Genomic DNA, 21722 nt, shown 5'->3' on the forward strand with positions numbered 1-21722 from the left:
TTTTTAAAACACTGGGTAAATTGAAGAAAGAGAGAAGCCTACAGAGACATAAAAGATGAAATTTGCACCATACATTTGTACCAGCAAATGTATGTAAGCAAAATTTAGTACTCATTTTGTAGCTGATAACAGTTGTTGCAACAGGTCCTACAATGGCCTCTAAAACAAAGGTTTTTCTTTGCAGTTATGGGTCATGCCCGATGAGACTAGTAGTAATGACGGCAGGTATTTATTACCTATTTGCTAGATACACTATGCACTTACCTTGTATGATCTCATTTAATCTTCACAACAAATTTAAGATTGTAAGTACTATTGAGACTCTAATCCTACCACTATTACACATCCTGCCATGAGAAATGGCCCTCAAGAATCATTAGGGACAACAAAAACATAAGGGGTAAAATGAAAACTATAAAACATTTCCTGGCGCCGCTGTAAGGAATGCTACATCACCTTTGGGCTGCAACGCTTTCTCAGCGAGTCTGGTGGGTGGGATCCCGGTTGGTCCAGAAGAGGCCCCTTCTCTGGGCATCTTAGGAGTCTGCGGAAGCCCCGCCCAGCGCACTGCCGGGCTTCCTTCCCCATCCCCCACAAGCCCTTGCGGCCGCCGTGGCACCACCGGACAAAATGGCGGGAGCGGGTGGCAGCGACGGCCAAGCCCTGGCTCCCAGGATATTGGTAACGGCTGATGCATTTTGGTCAGCTGGCGCTAGGCATTACGGGCAAGGGGAGGAGATCTAGAGAGAAAGAAAGGCCCACCCCAAATGGCCCATTTTTCTCACTAGCTTGCGGTTTGGCCGCGGAGAGGGACGACCCTCAGGGAGTGAATTCTTAAAGTGCTCTTGAGACCCAAGGGCTTAGTGTAAGATCCCACCCATAGCTGGAGCGCAGAAGTGACGCCAAAGCCATGCAGAGGCGAGGCTTGCAGGCCTCTCTTGCTTGGCCCTTTTGCTTTGAGGGTAGCCACGCGTGGTCCGGCAGTGCCTATGACGTTTAGTTTAACCTGAAAAATGTTAGGCCCTAATTCAGATGGACAGGTTTTTGTTGTTATTTTCACTGGCTGTTTGATTCTCTGTGATCTTATGCACATTTTCTGGCTAGAAATTGCCAACTATCTCACCAGCAGCCTACATTTCTTAAGTAAAAATGTAAATATGACCTATTTATTGGGCCCCCAAATTTTGACCCACTAACTTAAAAACCAAAGTTGCCGGGCAAATTAAAATACCAATAATATTAAGGTATTTAAATGAATTAGACTTATTCTTGGAATTGGAGCATTCTAGATTGACTATGGCAAACCAGTGTTGGTGGATTCATAGTTAATAAAAAGAATCTTTGAGGTGGCCTAATCCAACCCAATTTTGCAGACAAATAATTAAATGATCTAGTACTGTACTAGTTCTACCTCAAATGTCATTACCATAAACAAAACAAAGAAAGGTAAGTAGTGAAAGAAAAAATAAATTTGTACTGCAAAGCCAAATAAAAACTGATTTGGTATTGTCAATTACTTCCTATCATAAGCATCAATAATTAAGAATTAACTGTTACCTTGGTCTAGATCTGTTGGTTGATCTCAACCTAAACTTAAAAATTTTTTAATATTCTAAACCTTTACTGTTTCCAGTAATACTAACAACACACCACTTAACTCTCACCACTATTGCCTTGAGATTGTTTTCTCTGCTTATTTTTTATTACACTTTTTATTACTCCTTAAGCCACTACAGATTCATGTAAGGATACTTTTTCTAGTTTTTAAACTCCTGTCCCAGTGGTTATCAAATTTGAGCCACACAAATTGGAACCACTACCCTATCCTATATCAGAGCTCTCCCAACAATCTCAAGTTCATTCCTTTTAGCTCCTTATTTTTTCATCTCTGTAGTAAAGATGTTGAACTTGACCCCCAAGTACACAATCATTTCTAACATTCTATGATTTTGTTTCTTTCTATGTTGTCTTGAATGTTCATTAGCAGGACCTGGAATAACCTTGTTGCAGTTATTTAATTGAGTTAATCCCTGTGTTACTATTGACCATGTTTAAGTACCTCTGAACTAGCCCACTTTTTCCATAAAATATTTTAAATTAATCAGTGGCAGAGGTGAGTGGAATAGATTTCTTCCACCCTACTCAAAGTGGACTAGAAATCACTCAACAAATTCCTCTGTCTCTAATTGTATATTCATTTCCTTGTTTTTTCAATAACATTTACCAAGTGTCATGCTCAGTGCTGAAAAGAGAAGACATCCTTTGCCCTCTAGAGGAGAAAACTATTGCAATCTAATATGATGAATGTTAGGAGGATATGTAGTATATACTACAGGAGTTTAAAGGGGCACCCACTTCAACTTGGAGAAACTAGTAAGCTGAGCCTTGATAAAGAATTAGCTGGGAGAAGAAAGAAAAGAAGGGTATTTCAGGCAGACGGTACAGCATGTGCCAGTGCATTGATGAATGCAAGGAATTCTACATCATTGGATCTTGAGTAAATGGAGATTTGATTAGAATAATAGGCAGTACCTTGATCATAAAGGGTCTGAGGCCTCTAAGGATTTGGGAAATTTTATCATAAGTGTTGTGAAAATCCATTAAATTTCAAAGCAGGTAAGTACACAGTAAGGTTCAGAAGACTTTAGCCAAGTTAAAACCAGATAGAGCAAGTTAGCGGGCTACTTCAGAATTCAGACAATGTGAGTGATCCAAATGAAAAGAGATAAAGGTTCTGTGGAGGCTAACAGAGTCTATTTGACAGGTATTGAGGCCCTCATAGCCTTGTGGGGGTTTTCAGTTTGCCCCCACATGGGATGATGCCATAATAGAATTAAAGTGGAAAAGAAGTCTCTCCTCATTTGGCTAATTTATGGTGATAACATTATTAGAAGAATGGAGGCTCCTTTGGCTTTCCTTCCTACACTAAGAAGTCAGAGTAATTTCAGCTAATCCTTCTGAGTTTCTCACGGACTAGGAAAATCATTCAGTATCTTTTTAAAAATGAAAAAAAAATTTTTAATGTTTTATTTATTTTTGAGAGCAAAAGAAAGAATGGGAGCAGGGGAGGGAAAGAGAGAGGGGGAGACACAGAATCCGAAGCAGGCTCCAGGCTCTAAGCTGTCAGCACAGAGCCTGATGCAGGGACTAAAACTCACGAGCTGTGAGATCATGACCTGAACCGAAGTCGGATGCTTAACCAAATGAGCCACCCAGGCACCCCCCTTTTTAAAAAAATTATTAGATCAGGTGTTTAAGTTGTAATCTAGGCTTGTATCTGGGGCCTTTTGGAAATCAACCTAAAGTTTCTAGTTGTTCCTTAAATGAAATAGTTTTACTTACAAAGGACTTCAATAATTCAAATATAATTTCCTAGAAAATTTACGTTCAGATGATTAGCAAAACAAAATAATAGTTGTCAAATTTAAAATTATATTTAATGCTGAACTGATTTGATTTTGAAGAACTCTCTCATAGGCATTTTATGTTTTATAATTTAGATCACAGAAATGAGTGATGAGTTAAGAAGCAAGCAAGAAATTGTGAATGGATTGAATATATTTTTGGAAGAAAATGGTATGTTTTCAAACGTTTATTCCTTTAAAAGACATTTTTGGTTTTAAATTTGCTTTCATTTTATCTAAAGATGTTGATAAATAACAGCAAGTTAACTTGCAGGACAATGATCCTATTCTGCCCCAAAATATATTTTAAGTAATTCACTAATAATAATATCAAAAAACATTTCTGTGTGTCTTTATATATAAATAGCTGAATGTACATAAGTTCCTTATTACCCATTTTTAAGTTCCTTGCACTTTTTTGGATCTGTCTCCTTAGCTTCCCTAATTACATAAAAAGAACTATCATAGATCAAACATTTTCCCACATACATAGTGACGATCCTTGATGTCCCACATAAAAAGTAAGATTCCCCTCCATACATGTAGTTTCTAATTTGTCAAAGATTTTTTATAGGAACAATCAGATTGTAGCTATTTTTTCCACTTAAAACCAAAATTGAATGTACAATACTTCTCTGCTTCCAAAGTTGGAAGAAGGATACTTCATATTTTCTAGATTTCTTCAGATGAGAAGTTTGAGGATGCCCTGTATATACTAGTGTAAGAGTATGGCCCCAAGTCAATACTTCTCAAAACTTTACTGTGCATTTGAATCTTTTGGACATCTTCCTAAAATTCATGTCTGATTCAGTAGTTCTGGAGTAGGATCTGATATTCTCACATTTCTACTGGCTCAGATAGTCTAGAGTAGGATCTGATATTCTGCATTTCTCACATTTCTATTTGTTAACACAATTTATGTGCACTGGGTTAATAAGAGTGCATATAATCCTTTGGCTAAATGCTAGATTCTTGAAATAGAATACAGATACATTTTTTAATACAAACATATACTGAAAATCAAATAATCAGAATTATGACTCTGTTTATGGTTCTCTATTCTCAATTTCCATTGGGAAGTTGGATTTAGATTTTCTTATGGGACATCATTCTTTATTTAAGAAGTTGGACTTCTATATTCTCAGAAATGTTACTGAGGTAGCTGGTTCCAAAATGGCCCCCATCAATTCTTACCTTCTTGTACCCACAAGCCATTCCCGCATTAAGAGGTGAAGAATGTTCCTCCACTTCTTTGAATCTGAGCTAGTTTATGATTACTTTGGCCATTAGATTATAAGTGACACTATATGCCTTCTAAGACGAAGTCATAGAAGCTTTGTAGCTTTCCTGCAGGCTTGCTTGAAACAGCTTCCCTGGGGAACTCAGAAGTCATTCTTTCTACGTTGAGTCTGTTTTAGAAAACACAAGCTAGCCAGGTGGAGAAAAGATGCTTGACTACTTTTTTCCCAGTTGTTGAACCATCCTAAGCTCAGGTGTCAGACATTGAGGGAAGATGCCTTCAGATGTCTCTAGCCTCAGCTATCATCTGTTTACAACTATATGAAACACCCCCAGTGAGAACTGCCCAGCTGAGCTCTTCAGCCTTCAGAACCACAAAAGATAAATTGTTAAACCACTAAGTTTTGAGGTGGTTTTTAAATTTTTTTTAATGTTTATTTATTTTGAGGGAGAGAGAGACAGAGTGCGAGCAGGGGAGGGGCAGAAAGACAGGGAGACACAAAATCTGAAGCAGGCTCCAGACTGAGCTGTCAGCACAGAGCCCGCGTGGGACTGGAACTCATGAAATGTGAGATCCTGACCTGAGCCTAAGTCAGACACTTAGACGACTGAGCCACCCAAACGCCCCTGAAGTGGTTTATTATACAGAGACAGAACACTTATATTATGCCAGTTTGAGGAGACTTATTAAAATGTTCTGTTGATCTTTCAGAAAATGATCAATATAGGAGTTGCAAATTCATCTGAAATTTTCATACAAAATATTGTAGTCTTTTTAAATATAAATTTATTTATGAAATATCTGGCATTTTAATTTCTTCTCATAAAAATGTTCTAGCATTAAAGAATTTATATTTATGTTTTATGATCATGCTTTTGAGATTGGAGATAATACTACTTTTGAGGATTATTTAAATATCTGATTTTCAGCTCTTCCACATATCATGAGAATTTTCCATTTTCACTTGTCCATGTTGTCACCTATCCATGGGATCAAACTATGAGTGAGAAAAAGATTAATATTGTTTACTGAATATTAACTTTTCTTTTTTCTTTGATTCATGCTATGATTTGTCTATATATTGCTCTCCACAATAGTTTCTTAAAGGAATCTCCTTTGGGCACTTTACCACTTTCATAAAGAATGATTTTAGTGACATTTTAAATTTATTCACTCACTCCATTTTCATCAGACATCTGTCATAAACCACCTTAGGGAATTCAAGACCCAGAGGGATTCAAAATTAAATAAAACATAATCTCTGCCTTTAGGAAGATTTGGTCTATTAAAAGAGAATAGTCCACAAATAACTCTATTAGAATCAATATTTTTGAATGAGAGGAATAAAAATGCAGGGAAGTTCAGAATAAATGAAAATCACATCAGTAAGGGTGATCAGCTTCACAAAGAAAATTGCACAGCTGGGCTGTGGGCCTGGGAATTTATCTTGTTGGCATGGTTTTTTGTTTGCTTTATTTTTTCCCACTTCTCACTTTTAATGAAATATTTTCACATTCTTTCATCATGGGTTATATTATGTTGAGTATACTTTTAACATAATTTTTATTCCATTTATTTAAATTTAAAAAAAGCAGTTCACCCATTTTTCCAACTCCCCACCCCTAGCCTCTACAACCACCAATTTGCAATCTGTACCTATTAGTTTTTTAGATTCCACATATAAGAGATCATATGGTATTTATCATTCTCCGACTTATTTCACTTAGCATAATACCTTCTAGGTCCGTCCATGTTATTACAACTGACAAATGTTACAAATGTTTTTTATGGCTAAATAATATTCCATTATATATATAAACCACAATTTTTTTATCCATTCATTCATTAGTAGACACTTAGGTTGCTTACATATTTTGGCTTGGTAAATAATGCTACAGTGAACATGGGGGTGCATATATCTTTTCAAATAAGAGTTTTATTTTTGAGGGGATATATACCCAGAATAGGGATTGTTGGACCATATGGTAATTATATTTTTAATTTTTTGAGGAATCTCTATACTGTTTGCATGTGGTTGTACCAATTTACATTCCCATCAGCAGTGCACAAGGGTCCCCTTCTCTCCACATCCTTGCCTACACTTGTTATTTCTTGTCTTTTTGACAACAGCTATTCTAATAGGTGTGAGGTGATATCTCATTGTGGTTTTTATTTGCATTTCCCTGATGATTAATGGTGTTGAGCATCTTTTCATGTACACGTGAGCATCTGTATGTCTTCTTTGGAAAAATGTCTGTTCAGATACCCTGCCCATTTTTTAATTGGTTTGTTTGTTTTTTAAAGGAAAAAAAATTGGAACAGGAAAGAAAAGGTGACTTGAACACTATTTCCAAAAAGGACTTGCAATGATTACCATTAAAGAACAAATAAAATGAGATCAAAACCATTAACATAGATGAAGACATTCAAATTAAATAGTAAAGGAAAAAGAAAGTGAAAGAATACAGAAAAGACAAGATGAAAATGCTCTCTGGGTGGAGAGCACAGCCAGAGTCAATAGGAAGAAGGGAAGAGGCCCTCGGGTTGGAGGGAACCTGTATTGTTTGATCACTGCCAAAGTTCTTCCCTTTCTCCTCCTCACCCATACCTTATAGGACTCTGCACTAATAATTAATCCCAGTGCCTGGACATCCTTCAGCTGGCCAAAATCCTGTGTGTGTGTGTGTGTGTGTGTGTGTGTGTGTGTGTGTGTGTGTGTGTGTTTTCCAAAACAGTGAGGTAAACTCTAAACCCTAGCACTTATTTTGTTTGCCATTTATTTAATGCTTAGTATACTTAGTATTAAAGTCACTTACTATTGTAATTTTTCTTGGGTATAATTTTATCTCTTCTTATCTTTATCACCTAGCATGGTGCCTAACCCACAAAGCAATCTATAATTATCTGTATATTTGAATGATGACATTTTATTTAGCACACTCTCCCTTTAATTTCAAGTCTGGAGGTATTGACAAACCAATACTATTCTTAGTCCCCATCCAAAGGAGAGTCCTAGGAAATAAGATTAGAGGTTCATTTGGAAGCAAATTTTGAAGGGCCTTGAATATCAGGCTAAATATTTTCAACTTTAGTAAGAGCAGCTAAAAATTTTTAAGCAGGGAAGTAACATAATCAGAACTGTGTGTTAAGAATATTAATTTAAAACATGTTGAAAATGAATTGGAATGGATAAGAATAGAGATAAGGAGGTTAGTTGAAAAAAATCACACTGCAAAATTCCATTTACATTATATCTTAAGTGTCTTAGTAATCTCATGTTCATTGTGTTCATTCAACATAGAAGAACTTTCTTTAGAAGAGCTTGAAGAATTTGACATTCTTGAGGTATAAAAATACATTATTCAAAACTTAAATTCAATCAAAGTAAATTTTAAGGCATATATTTTTATTTTGTATCTTTCAGTTCTAAATGATTCTTTTTTTTTTTCAAAACTTTATTATTTTTTTTTTAGTAATCTCTATACCCCATGTGGAGCTTGAGCTCATGACCCGAGATCAAGAGTTGCATGCTCTTCTGACTGAGCCAGCCAGGGACCCCTTCATTTTTCAGTTCTAATATTTGTCAGTAAAATGTGTTCATTAGTGACTCTGGATGATGATCAAACCATACTTAACAAGAATGTCGAGTTCATGGTGCACATGGACAAAAAGATGCTTTAAATTCATTTAATTTACCTTGATTTTCATAATAGCAAATTTCTGATGTTTTGCCTGGGGGAAATGTATATTTTATTATCCTTCTCTATAGCCTTTCTGGGCTCCATATTCTTATTGTAGTCTCTATACTTTCTCCTGCATTCTACAGAGGCCTGAATATTTCCAGATCACCTCTTGTTTGTTCTTTTCTTTCCCAACTACCAATTATACTTACTGTCTTAATTTGGTTGATCTTGGCCAATTGTTAAAAAGAATTAGATTGAAAGGGACTTGTATCAATGTGAATGATATAAAGATACATTCTATCATAACGGGAGAAAAACTATGGTGTGGATGACTAGGATATTTGGATTTTAAAATGAATCAGTTGCCCTGAAATTAATCTCTATAAATAATTGAATTTCAGGCAATTTAGGGATATACATTTTGGGAGAGAATTGCGTACTCTCATATACATGTTAAGCCTGAACCTAATATGCATTTTTCTTTTCCCCAAAGGAGGAAGAAACAGAAACTATAAGTGAAGATGGTTGTTCAAAAGAAGCACATGATATGTCAGTGAAATACACAAATTTCTTTAAAACCGATAACTTTTATTCAAATATAAGACATATATGTCCTATATTTATGAATCACCAGTAGTGTAGAATGTGGGCCTTTGAGTTGGAAAGCTTCAGGTTTAAATTCCAGCTGTATCTTTTATTAGCTCTGTTACTGTAGACTATTCAACTTCTATGTGCATCCTCTGTGTTGTATAGGGAAAATAATTTACTTTGCCAAGTTTTGTAAAGACAAAATAAGGGAAATGTAAAGCAACTAGTACAATACCTAGGACATGGTAGATACTCAGTGAATATGAGTTCACATCCCTTGTTCTTTTGTCCTATTTCTTAAGGGAATATAACAGTTAAAAACCAAAGCATTTTATTTATTTTTTGCCTGTTTGCCTTGCCCCTGCCTCCTTCCTTCCTTCCTTCCTTCCTTCCTTCCTTCCTTCCTTCCTTCCTTCCTTCCTTCCTTCCTTTTTTTAAAAAGTATTTTAAAAATGCTTAATCTTTCACTGTGCACCGAAGTATAACAAATGTATATCATTTTTGGTAAGTAACTCATCATGACAGTATCTTAGAGTCAGAAACCATTAATGATTAGATGCTGACAATAATTTGATAGTATGAATTTACAGTTAATTTTCTACTAAGCTAATGAAAGAGAGCTCCTGTGTAGTTAAAAATAATTTATATTTTCATTGAAGTTTGCTGTACTATATGGATATTTTTGGTCTGATTATTCCTAACTCTTCAAAGAAAAGAAGAACATTTTGAAGGTACATTTTAAGCATCTCTGGAAATGTATTGAATTTCTTTATCTTTTTCTTCTCAAATTCTTCTCTTACTGATAACTCCATTTTAGAAACAGATTGCATCAACTCTCAATGACATAAAGTATCTTTCTAAGCCAGATCTGAAACCACTGTCACTGTAATAACCTACTTGGGGTGCATAAGTTTTATATATTTCTGGGAGCAAATCGACAATTCATGAAAGCTCTTCTTCCAGCTTCTCCTTGTTTTGAATAAGCAGATCATCTTTATTTCAACAAAATGCTTTAATTGGGTGACAGTGTTGAAGAATTTAAAAGTTACATGTAACCTAGAGATTGTACCAAATCTTTTGAACTCAGAATGGAATGAAGTAGAAAAGTGAGAGTAGGGACTAAAGCTCTCCAAGGGTTCAGGGTAATAATAAAATAGTTAAAATTAATTCAAAACTTATATTTACTAGATACTATTCTAAGCCCTTTGTATATGTTTTCTTTTTTAAGATTTATTTATTTTAGAGCACAAGCAGGGAAGGGGCACAGAGAGAGGGGGACAGAAGATCCAAAGCGGACTCTGCACTGACAGCAGTGAGCCTCATGTGGGGCTCAAACTCACAAACCATGAGATCATGACCTGAGCTGAAGTTAGACGCTCAACCGACTGATCCTCCCAGGCACTCCAAGCCCTTTATATATGTTAACTCATTTAGAGAACTAGACATTGCCTGAATTGTAAGTACAGCTTTTAGGTGACTTGAAGTGAAAATGAGGACTGCTTAAAAAGAAAAAAAAAAGAGGCATCCCCACAAACATATTTTTCCATCTGTTTCCATCTTTTCTTTCACATACACATTATATATACTTCATTTTATATGTTGTCTTCTCCATCTTTTTTGTGTGCCCACACACTTCTCTGTTCACATGTTTTGTCATATATATATATATATATATATATATATATATATATATATATATATATATATATGCTTTTAGCACACATGCATCTGTATACATATAATCACTATTGCACACTGCGTTCAATCTCCCAAGTCAGGAATATGGCAGCTGTTTTAACATCTCCATGATCATCTTGTCCGTTCTACCTCCAAAAAGCTCTTGAATTGCTTCACTCATCAAAACTACTGTCCTAGTCCAAACTCTAATCACTTTTGGCCTCAACCATATTGAAAGACCTCTTTTTTTCTTTAGTCCTACCTACTTATTCATATTTCCTGTTGCTACCAAAGACTCTCAAATACAAATCTAATCAAACCATTCTTCTTGCTTATAATCATTGTTATAAATCAAAATTCTTAGTATGATGTATCAAGCATGTCATAGCCTGGCTTCTATATTTTCAGTTCATTTCCAATCATTTTTTTCTCTTCTACCCCAAGTTTTGACATGCTAAATTGCTTGACATTTTCTAAAATACTCGTTGGTTTTCCTGCTTTTCTACACATTCCTCTCTTTAGAATATCTGTCTCCCAACTTTCTGCTACCTGCTACCTCTCTATCCCAGGTCAGTTCAGAGTCACCCATGAAACTTTGATTTATCCTACAACACTCAAAATTAATGTTAATTCTTGAGAATTAATTCTTGATCTTCTTGAGCAAATTGAGCATTCTCTCCTTATTGTGTTTTCATAGCATCTTGTACCTATTTTACCATCCTTGCCACCTCACCTATTTTCACATTATACACTTCTTTATATATAGTTCCTCTCTCTGAATATATATTTCCTCCTTTTTTACATGACCTTCCTTTTTTTTCTACTGTATAAAAATATATAGGTTTCTAAATACATCAGTATTGTTTACATGTATAATTTTATAATATATAAGATAAAAATTATGTGTCCATCATCCCCACCAAATTTTGACACCTGAAGGACAAGCCATATTTTGTTTTTATCTTTAGAGGCTTTAAAACATCCTGGTACACTGGAATCACTAAATGAAATTTATTTATTTATTTTACAGTTATTTGTTAAGGGCTTTTATATACCAGGAGTGTTTTAGATGCTAAGAAATAGAGAACAAACCACACCAAAGCTCTGGCCTTCAGAGACTTTATACTCTATGCTTAATGATCGTCTTAATCAATTGATATAAATTTCCTAAACCCACATCTTCAAGTACAGAAAATATACAATTATTAAGCAGAGATTTTAGTGAAGTCATTTATGTCACTTTACAAATTAATCTGAATTATTATATTCTAAATGTTAATCTGAATTAATGCTATTCCATTTTTTTAATAGTGTAAGGTCACCTCAAAAAGTGTCCCTCAGGAGTATCTCATCAGATGAAGAGGTTAGGATTAAATTAACTAAGAAATTTGTCAACTTTAGTAACTAAATGAAAAAATGAAAAAAATGAAAAAAAGTAAAATTTTACCACTAATTAATTATTAATAACATATTAATGATTTTATTAATAATTAGTGTTATAAGAATTTAAGCTACTCTCCTGACATTTTTTTAGAATCTCAGGTAATCTCCTTTTTTTATGTGTTTGTGTATTTGTAAACATATAGTCTGTGTCACAAAATGAGAACAGCCTTAAATGTATGTATATACAGTTGAGACAGGGATTATTTACTACTGCGTTGTGGTGCCTCAAGGAGGCTGCCAGAAGTTCTCTTCAACTTCATATTTATTTATGAGTTAATTCAAACATACCAGAATATAATAGACTTTTATGCTCACCATTTAGGTTTAATCAAGTTAGCCCTATTTTCTTTAAATTCAAGGATCTAAAGTGTGGTCCTTGGCCTAGCAGCATTAACATATCACCTGGGAGTTTATTCGAAATGCAGAATCTCAGCCTACCCCCCATTCCCAACCTATTGAATCACAATTCTGTGTTTTAACAAAATTCCTTAGCTATTTGAAACTTTGCTGTAAATCCTTTTTTTTTAACTTTTTAAATTATTTTTCAACGTTTATTTATTATTGAGAGACAGACACAGAGCATGAGCAGGGGAGGGGCCGAGAGATGGAGAGACCCAGAATCTGAAGCAGGCTCCAGGTTCTGAGCTGTCAGCACAGAGCCCAACGCGGGGCTCGAACTCACAAACCACGAGATCATGACCTGAGCTGAAGTCAGATGCTTAACCAAGTCGGACGCTTACCCGACTGAGCCACCCAGACTCCCTGTAAACCCTTTTTAAAAAAAAGGTTTATTTAATTTTGAGAGAGAGAGAGAGAGAGCGCGGGAGGTGCAGAGAGGTCAGGGGCAGAGGATAGAAAGCGGGCTCCGTGCTGTCAGCGCAGAGCCCAATGCAGGGGTCAGACTCAGAACTGTGACATCATGACTTGAGCCAAAGGTGAGCCGCTCAGCTGACTGAGCCACCCAGGTGTCTCTTCTGTAAATCCTTTTTAAAAGGAAGATATAGTTTTGTTGATGGTTTCCTTTGCAGTGCAGAAGCTTTTTATCTTCATGAGGTCCCAGTAGTTCATTTTTGGTTTTAATTCCCTTGCCTTTGGAGATGTGTCAAGTTAAGAAATTGCTGTGGCTGAGGTCAGAGAGGCTTTTTCCTGCTTTCTCCTCTAGGGTTTCTATGGTTTCCTGTCTCACATTCAGGTCCTTCATCCATTTTGAGTTTATTTTTGTGAATGGTGTGAGAAAGTGGTCTAGTTTCGACCTTCTGCATGTTGCTGTCCAGTTCTCCCAGCACCATTTGTTAAAGAGACTGTCTTTTTTCCATTGGATGTTCTTTCCTGCTTTGTCAAAGATGAGTTGCCCATACTTTTGTGGGTTCAGTTCTGGAGTCTCTGTTCTATTCCATTGGTCTATGTGTCTGTTTTTGTGCTGATACCGTGCTGTCTTGATGATTACAGCTTTGTAGTAGAGGCTAAAGCCTGGGATTGTGATGCCTCCCGCTTTGGTCTTCTTCTTCAATATTACTTTGGCTATTCGGGGTCTTCTGTGGTTTCATACAAATTTTAGGACTGCTTGTTCTAGCCTCGAGAAGAATGCTTGATAGGGATTGCATTGAACGTGTAGATTGCTTTGGGTAGTATTGGCATTTTAACAATATTTATTCTTGCAATCCATGAGCACAGAATGTTTTTCCATTTCTTTATATCTTCTTCAATTTCCTTCATAAGCTTTCTATAGTTTTCAGCATACAGATCTTTTACCTCTTTGGTTAGGTTTATTCCCAGGTAGTTTATGATTCTTGGTGCAATTGTGAATGGGATCAGTTTCTTTATTTGTCTTTCTGTTGCTTCATTATTAGCATATAAGAATGCAACTGATTTCTGTACATTAATTTTGTATCCTGCGACTTTGCTGAATTCATGTATCAGTTCTAGCAGACTTTTGGTGGAGCCTGTCGGGTTTTCTATGTATAATATCATGTCATCTGCAAAAAGTGAAAGCTTGACTTCATCTTTGCCAAATTTGATGCCTTTGATTTCATTTTGTTGTCTGATTGCTGATGCTAGAACTTCCAACTCTAGGTTAAACAACAGCGGTGAGAGTGGACATCCCTGTCGTGTTCCTGATCTCAGGGGGAAAGTTCTCAGTTTTTCCCCATTGAGGATGATACTAGCTTTGGGCTTTTCATAAATGGCATTTATGATGTTTCAGTATGTTCCTTCTATCCCGACTTCCTCGAGGGTTTTTATTAAGAAAGGTTGCTGAATTTTGTCAAATGCTTTTTCTGCATCAATGACAAGATCATATGGTTCTTATCTTTTCTTTTATTAATGTGATGTATCACATTGATTGATTTGTGAATATGGAACCAGCCCTGCAGCCCAGGAATGAATCCCACTTGATCATGGTGAATAATTCTTTTTATATGCTATTGAATTTGATTTGCTAGTATCTTGTTGAGAATTTTTGCATCCATATTCATCAGGGATATTGGCCTGTAGTTCTCTTTTTTTGCTTGGTCTCTGTCTGGTTTGGGAATCAAAAAAAGATATTTGCAAATGATATATCAGACAGAGGGCTAGTATCCAAAATCTATAAAGAGCTCACCAAACTCCACACCCCAAAACCAAATAATCCAGTGAAGAAATGGGCAGAAGACATGAATAGACACTTCTCTAAAGAAGACATCCAGATGGCCAACAGGCACAGGAACAGATGCTCAACATCACTCCTCGTCAAGGAAATACAAATCAAAACCACACTCAGATACCACCTCATGCCAGTCAGAGTGGCTAAAATGAACAAATCAGGAGACTGTAGATGCTGGCAAGGATGTGGAGAAACAGGAACTGTCTTGCACTGTTGGTGGGACTGCAGACTGCTACAGCTACTCTGGAAAACAGTGTGGAGGTTCCTCAAACAATTAAAAATAGACCGACCCTATGACCCAGCAATAGCACTGCTAGGAATTTACCCAAGGGATACAGGAGTGCTGATGCATAGGGGCACTTGTACCCCAATGTTTATAGCAGCACTCTCAACAATAGCCAAATTATGGAAAGAGCCTAAATGTCCATCAACTGATGAATGGAGAAAGAAATTGTGGTTTATATACACAATGGAGTACTACGTGGCAATGAGAAAGAATGAAATATGGCCTTTTGTAGCAATGTGGATGGGACTGGAGAGTGTTATGCTAAGTGAAATAAGTCATACAGAGAAAGACAGATACCATATGTTTTCACTCTTATGTGGATCCTGAGAAACTTTAAGCCATGGGGGAGGGGAAGGAAAAAAAAAGAGAGGGAGGGAGGGAGGGAGGCAAATCATAAGAGACTCTTAAAAACAGAGAATAAACTGAGAGTTGATGGGGGGCGAGAGGGAGGGGAAAGTGGGTGATGGGCATTGAGGAGGGAACCTGTTGGGACGAGCACTGGGTGTTGTATGGAAACCAATTTGACAATAAGTTTCATATTTAAAAAAAGAGGAAGATATATATCCAGCAAAACTTGCTCCCCTCCCATGCTATTCACTTCCCTCTCTCACAACAGGTAATAACTATTCTAAAGTTGATATGTATCCTTTTTGTCCATAGTTTAAATTTTTATCACATAGTTTTGTATCACTAATTACACACATGCACACAGACTTTTTAAACTTTATATAATATATAAATGCAGAGTTTTTTCTGCAACTTTTTTCACTTGAACGGTATTTTTGAAGTTTATCCACGTCAGTCAGGAAATTCTTACTTGCCCCAGTGTTAACAAGTTTTTCTCTCATGTTTTCTTTCAAGAGTTCTTCTACTTTGTTTTTCATACTTATTAGAGTCACCAGAAATTAAAAAGATGACTTTATTGAGGGTATTGCAGGAGTGACAACATTCATTAGGAACATCTCAAAAGAAGGGGACCTGAATTTTATAAAGGCAGGTAAACAAGGAAGTTATAGTCACTGAAGAAGGGTAGAAGTGGGTCATATCTAGCAATAAGTTAGAACAGAGTGATCTTTTGTAGTTAATTGGTTCTGGAAACACAAAAAAAGTGGAGGGATTTTTCAACTACCACTCCTTTCAGAGAACACAGGGTTCAGCTAAAGTTCAACATTGCCACACTTAAGAATTGAGTTCATCTAGAATTTATTTTGTATGTATTCAAATATTTTTTATCATACAGATTATCAGTTTTCAGTTATCCTAATGATATTTATTACTGAGGCATATCCTACCTCCACTGATTTTTGAATTCCCTATTCTATTTCATTGGTTTTGCTTGTCTTAGAGTTAATACACAGTTTTTAATTATTACAGCTTTAGAAAATAAATCTGTTACAAATGTTCTTGAAAAGAACATCCATTTGTTGAGTGCGGATTTATACACACACACACACACATACACACTACACACACCCTTTCATTAGATCAGCTGAGGCTTGTTAATTGTGTTAACACAAACATGCATGAACTTTTGTTTTTTTGTTAGATATTGAGTACTGAAAGAGGATGTTAAAATGTTTTACTGTGATTGTGGATGTTTTTACTTTTGGTTCCAGTGGAAAGTTTTTGTTTGTTTGTTTTGTACTCATTTGAAAGTTACACTCTGGTTTTGTTTTGGTTTTATCCCCATTAAGTGCCTAGGGACCATGCACATTTAGATATTTAGTAAACCATGTTTATGACTTGGAGCAGAGGATGTAGCTGAAAATGCAGACTTGAAATAATTGTGTAAGTGAAGCCTCTGGTATAGATAAGTTATTCAAAGAGCATACTGAGAGGAAGAAAATTTAGAACTACATTTATTTAGAAAATAAGAATGGAATCCTGAGCAACACTAATATTTAAGGAACAGGATGAGCCCATCTATATTGTTGAGATGAGGCAACCAAAAAAAAAAATGTTGCAGAGGCAGGGGAGATCAAGCAACAGTCATCCCAAAAGCCAAGGGAAATGATAACTTCAGGAAGAAGGGTAAAGTCAGTATTAAATGCTCAGGAGAGGTCAAATAAGACAAGGATTGCAGAATATCCTTTAGTTTTAATAGGTTAGAGACCATTGGTGAACTTAGCAGGAGTACTTTCAGTAGACCAGAAAGAATGTATATCTTATTTTAGAGGGTTGACAAGTTTATGAGAAAAGAAGAGTGTACACCTGAAGCATAATATAATGAGGATAGAGTGTGTTAGCCAAAGTAGGACACGAAGCCAAGTGAGAATTTTTGATTTAAATATACTAAAAAAAAAAAAAAACCACACCCTTGAACATGTTTATATATTAGGAAAGAGGCATAGAGAAGAATGTGTAAAAGTACAGAAGAGAGGGAATCATTAACAGAATACGATAGACATAGGATCCAGCAGGATAGGAGGAAATAAAGATAGGAACTGATGGAGGGAATGGAGCATTAGGACCACTTTCTAGTGGAGGTCAGGTACACACCTTAGCTCTGTTTAATTGCAGAGTGATATACGTCATCTAGTACCTTTAATTCTGGGAAACATTTTAACTGCTGGTAGAAGAAGAACAGATTTCATCTTTTCTTCATTTTCTTCATGTCTGTCTAGCTTCTTGCGAGTGCTTGAAACTATTTCTCACTGCAAGGAATGGAGACTTCCCTTTAGACCTCAGTCATTTAGTGTTCCAAGAAATTTGGATATTCTTCTCATAGACCATGATTCAGTGTGCCCATGTACATGAAAGTTACATTAGTTCTAGAGGATACCATTTACTGATTTTTCTTTGTCGAGAACTGGGGCATGGATATATATATATATATATATATATATATATATATATGTATGTGTGTGTGTGTGTGTATATATATATATATATATATATATATATATATATATATATGTATATATCCCTGCTTCTGAAGGGTTAAAGATCTTCTGAGCTGCCAGTGTATTATCATCACCTATTTTTCATGTCAGGATGATCTGGGATTTCCTTGGAGACTTTTTTCTTTTTCCTTTGTCTTTTTTTTTTTTTTTTTTTTTTTTAAGTAGGCTCCATGCCCACTGTGGGCCCCAGTTCAGGGCTTGAATCACAACCCCTGAGATCAAGACCTGAGCTGAGACCAAGAGTCAGACACTTAACTGACTGAGCCACCCAGGTACTCCACTTGGAGACTTTTAATTCAAAGAATTTATAGGATCCTGTAATGTATCTACATTGTATCTACAGTGTCAGTTTTGCATAATTGTTCCACCTTTTCCAATTTGAATTTTTTTTTTTTAATACGGCAAGGAAAAGGAAGCAGAGCAGAAGCTTATCTGTGTTGTTTTATCTAGGTCAACTTCCTCAGAGTTACATATCATTTGAAATAAACAGGTCTTTTTTGTTCACTTCCTGCTCTAAGCGTATCTAAAAAGTTTCTTACATTGCCTCGATAGTTTTCATACATCAGTTCTCATTCTGGGCTGACTTCAAAGACTCAGTTTTTACAGATTAGTAGTATCACTGCTGTAAATCTGAGCAGTTTACAAAGTACTTTCATATGAATGAGCTTAATCATTCTGTTTTATGTTCATTTCTGTCCTTCATATAGATTCTTGGAAAATATTAAGTCATATGTTTCCTGAGCCATGACATTATTATTTTTATTGAGATCATTGGTAACTATATTGTCAGAAATAGGGTAATAAGTGGATTTTTTGCATCCACTCTTTTTTTTATCTATAATTGTTCAAGGGTCTTTGACCATGGATTCAAACCTATTTGTATAATAATTTTGAAATATTTTTTTTCTATGGTCCAAGCTGTGTGTTTTCCTTTGTTTGGCTATTGCTCTTTCTCAACCCTCGTATCTGTGAATCTACTGTCTCTCTTTTTTATTCATCTATTACCCCATTGTCTATTACCTTCATTCTCTCTCTCCTTTATAACCTGTTATTATAAAAGCATTATCTGTATTTGCTTCTTTCCTTTTTACCTCCTGTTTGTTTTTTAGATTAATTTGTGTAAGTGTTGCTATTCATTTTAGAGAAGGTGAAAAATTCAAAACCAAAAGGGAAAAGGTTACCTAAATTCCTACCCAGGCCCAATTTCTGTTCTTTTAAAAGGTCTTTTTTTTTTTTATGCACATAGACAGCATTCATGAAATTAAAATAATATTAAACATGGGGGTCTATGTCTTGCTTCCCTGATCAGTAATCATGAACACATTGTCGTATCAGTAAATATGTGTTGCCATTTCAGTTACCAGTTCAGTAAATATGTGTTTACCATATCAGTAAAGATTTGTGTTACCATTTAAATCATAGCATAGTATATCATATAGATTTGTGTGAACTTATTTAAACAATATCGAATTGTTGCATTTTTGTTTGCTTCCAGTTATTTCTCTCCATTATAAACAATGCAGCCCACAAACTTTTTTTATAAAAATATGTGCCTATTTATTTGCTTAGGATAAATTTGTAAGATGTGCAATTTTTACACCTAAGAATATGACTATTTTAAAAAGATGTTTTATACGTTACCACATTTACTCCCAGAAAAGATGGTAGTAGTTAACTCTCACATCAGCAGTAATTGTCAGTGGAGATTTTACCACACCTTTGCCAATGCCAGTTATCTTTGCTCATCAGGCAAGTAAAATATCTTGCTGTTATTTTAGTATGCATTTTATTGATTACTAGTGAATATGAAATATTTTTGTATGTTAATTGAGCATTCTGTGTCTTCTTTTTTGAATGCCCTGTTCTGTTTTTTACCAATTTCTTTTTCTATTTAGAGTACCAGTAGTTTTATTATTTATAGAACTACTCTGCTGGAGAGAGTAAAACTTTGTTCTATTTTGTTGAAAATAATATTACCGGTTTATTATTTGTATTTAACTTGATGGTAGTATATTTTGCCACAGAGATGTTTTAGGGTTTTATGTAATCAAATATTGTAGAGGCTTTTTAAAATTTTTTTCCCTTGGTATTCTAACAAAAATAATCACAATTAAAAATTATATAAATGTATATTATTATTTTTTTCTGCTACTTTTACATTATTAATGAAAATCTTTATGAAAATTCATTTGGTATGAGAAATGACATGGATATCTACTTTTCTTTTCTAAAATGTTAGCCATTTGTCTCAATAATTCGTGTTTACCTGAAATGCCTAGATCATATGCTAAATTATGCACTCAAGCATATTAGCTCTATGCCCTTGATTAAATTACTTAACCTCTGCGCTTTTTTTATCCATAAAATGGAGATAATAAATTTTTTTCAAGAGCTAAATATGTCATTAAATCAAATGTAAATATGAATAAGACATATATACCATTTAACACATTGATTAACTCATACTATATGCCCAATAAATGAGTTATTATTATTTTTGGTTAGCGTTGTTGAGTCTATTTTGTTATCAGGTCTAAACTTTTTATAATTATTGCAATATGAGAAATTTTAATACATGGTAGGCCAAATTTTCCATCTTTATGATTCTTTGAAGTCTAAGAGATTATATTCATCTTAATCTGTGAAAATTGTATATTTCTTTACTATTCTCTACATATCATATAGATATCTGACTATTCTAAATACTGTTCTTAATTATTTTATCTGTTGTTTTTCCTGAGAATTATTACTAGGAATATTGTCTTTAGTTATCTTTTGTTTCCAATGTAACTACAGTTTCTTAAACTTATAAAATATTTTATTCATTTTCAGAGACTTAATATGAGAATTAAGAAGTTTGGTATAATTACAAATGAAGAATTCAGAAAACCACCAGAAAATTCTTGGTAATTCCTGCCTTTCTAATCTAAAAAGTCTTTTTTTTAATGCAAAATCTGAAATACTTGCTACATGATAGTTGCATAGTTAGAAATTTCTCAAAAAGCTTTTCTTTATTTTTTCCTTAAAGCTTTGGATTCAATATGTCAACTGGTATGTACTGTCACTATTAAAAGTGAGTGCTTTCAAAATGTTAAAGTAGACATGTGTAGGACATAAACACAATTTATAAGTAATAGGTATCAGAATTATCTTTTTCTTCGGTCAGCCATGGAAAGTCCATACTTTGGTGTTCAACTTTTGCTATCTCTTTTTTTCATGACCCAAAATTTTTGTTTGAATTTAGTCAGTAGGGAAGACCAACAATAGGAAGGATATCAGTTTTCCTGCACATCTTAGCAGCACATATTCTCTTCCCTTTTCCTTGTTCAAGTGCATTAAATAAAAATGATTCTTTGTTAATTATTTCTTAAGGAGATGATAAGATAAACTGAAGAGAAAGAAACTAATAATTGGGGAGTGAGGAAGGAAGGAAATAGCATGGTTTAATAGAATTATATTACAAGGTACTGTAAAATAGGTTTTTTTAAGGATCTTGAGTATAAGAAAAACTGGAAGTGTAAACTATAGAGGAAACATTTATAAATGGAAGATCAGCAAATAAAAGTTGAGCAAGATAGCTGCATATGTTACATAACTATATATTGTGTTGCATAATTTTCTTTGAAAGATACAAAAACTTTACATACAGAATATATTACTGGGTTTAATTTTAATTATTGTGGGAGGTTATATAGGATAAGTTTAATCCAAAATAATAGAAGAGGGATGCCTGGGTCGCTTAGATGGTTAAGCATCCGACTCTTGATCTTGGCTCAGGTCGTGATCTCACAGTTCCTGAGATTGCATCCAGTTCTGTGCTGACAGCACAAAGCCTGCTTGGGATTCTCTCTCCCTCT

At 34.9% G+C, this 21722-nt stretch overlaps 1 long non-coding RNA gene across 2 annotated transcripts in view; it reads left to right on the forward strand.

Annotated features, from left to right (window-relative positions):
* Positions 1-259: 259 nt before the first annotated feature.
* The window catches only part of LOC113597772 (uncharacterized), a 43712-nt gene continuing 22249 nt past the window's right edge, over positions 260-21722 (forward strand). The window contains exons 1-4 of one of the 2 annotated variants that reach the window (XR_008295488.1): positions 260-681; positions 3501-3576; positions 8821-8876; positions 11904-12009. This is a non-coding gene — a long non-coding RNA (uncharacterized LOC113597772). Of the gene's footprint in view, positions 682-3500; positions 3577-8820; positions 8877-11903; positions 12010-20697; positions 20772-21722 lie in introns of those variants that run through there. The other variant, XR_003418554.2, reaches the window with a different exon arrangement.

This window comes from Acinonyx jubatus, chromosome C1 (genome assembly GCF_027475565.1).
Source record: "Acinonyx jubatus isolate Ajub_Pintada_27869175 chromosome C1, VMU_Ajub_asm_v1.0, whole genome shotgun sequence".
NCBI classification, from domain to species: Eukaryota; Metazoa; Chordata; class Mammalia; order Carnivora; family Felidae; genus Acinonyx; species Acinonyx jubatus.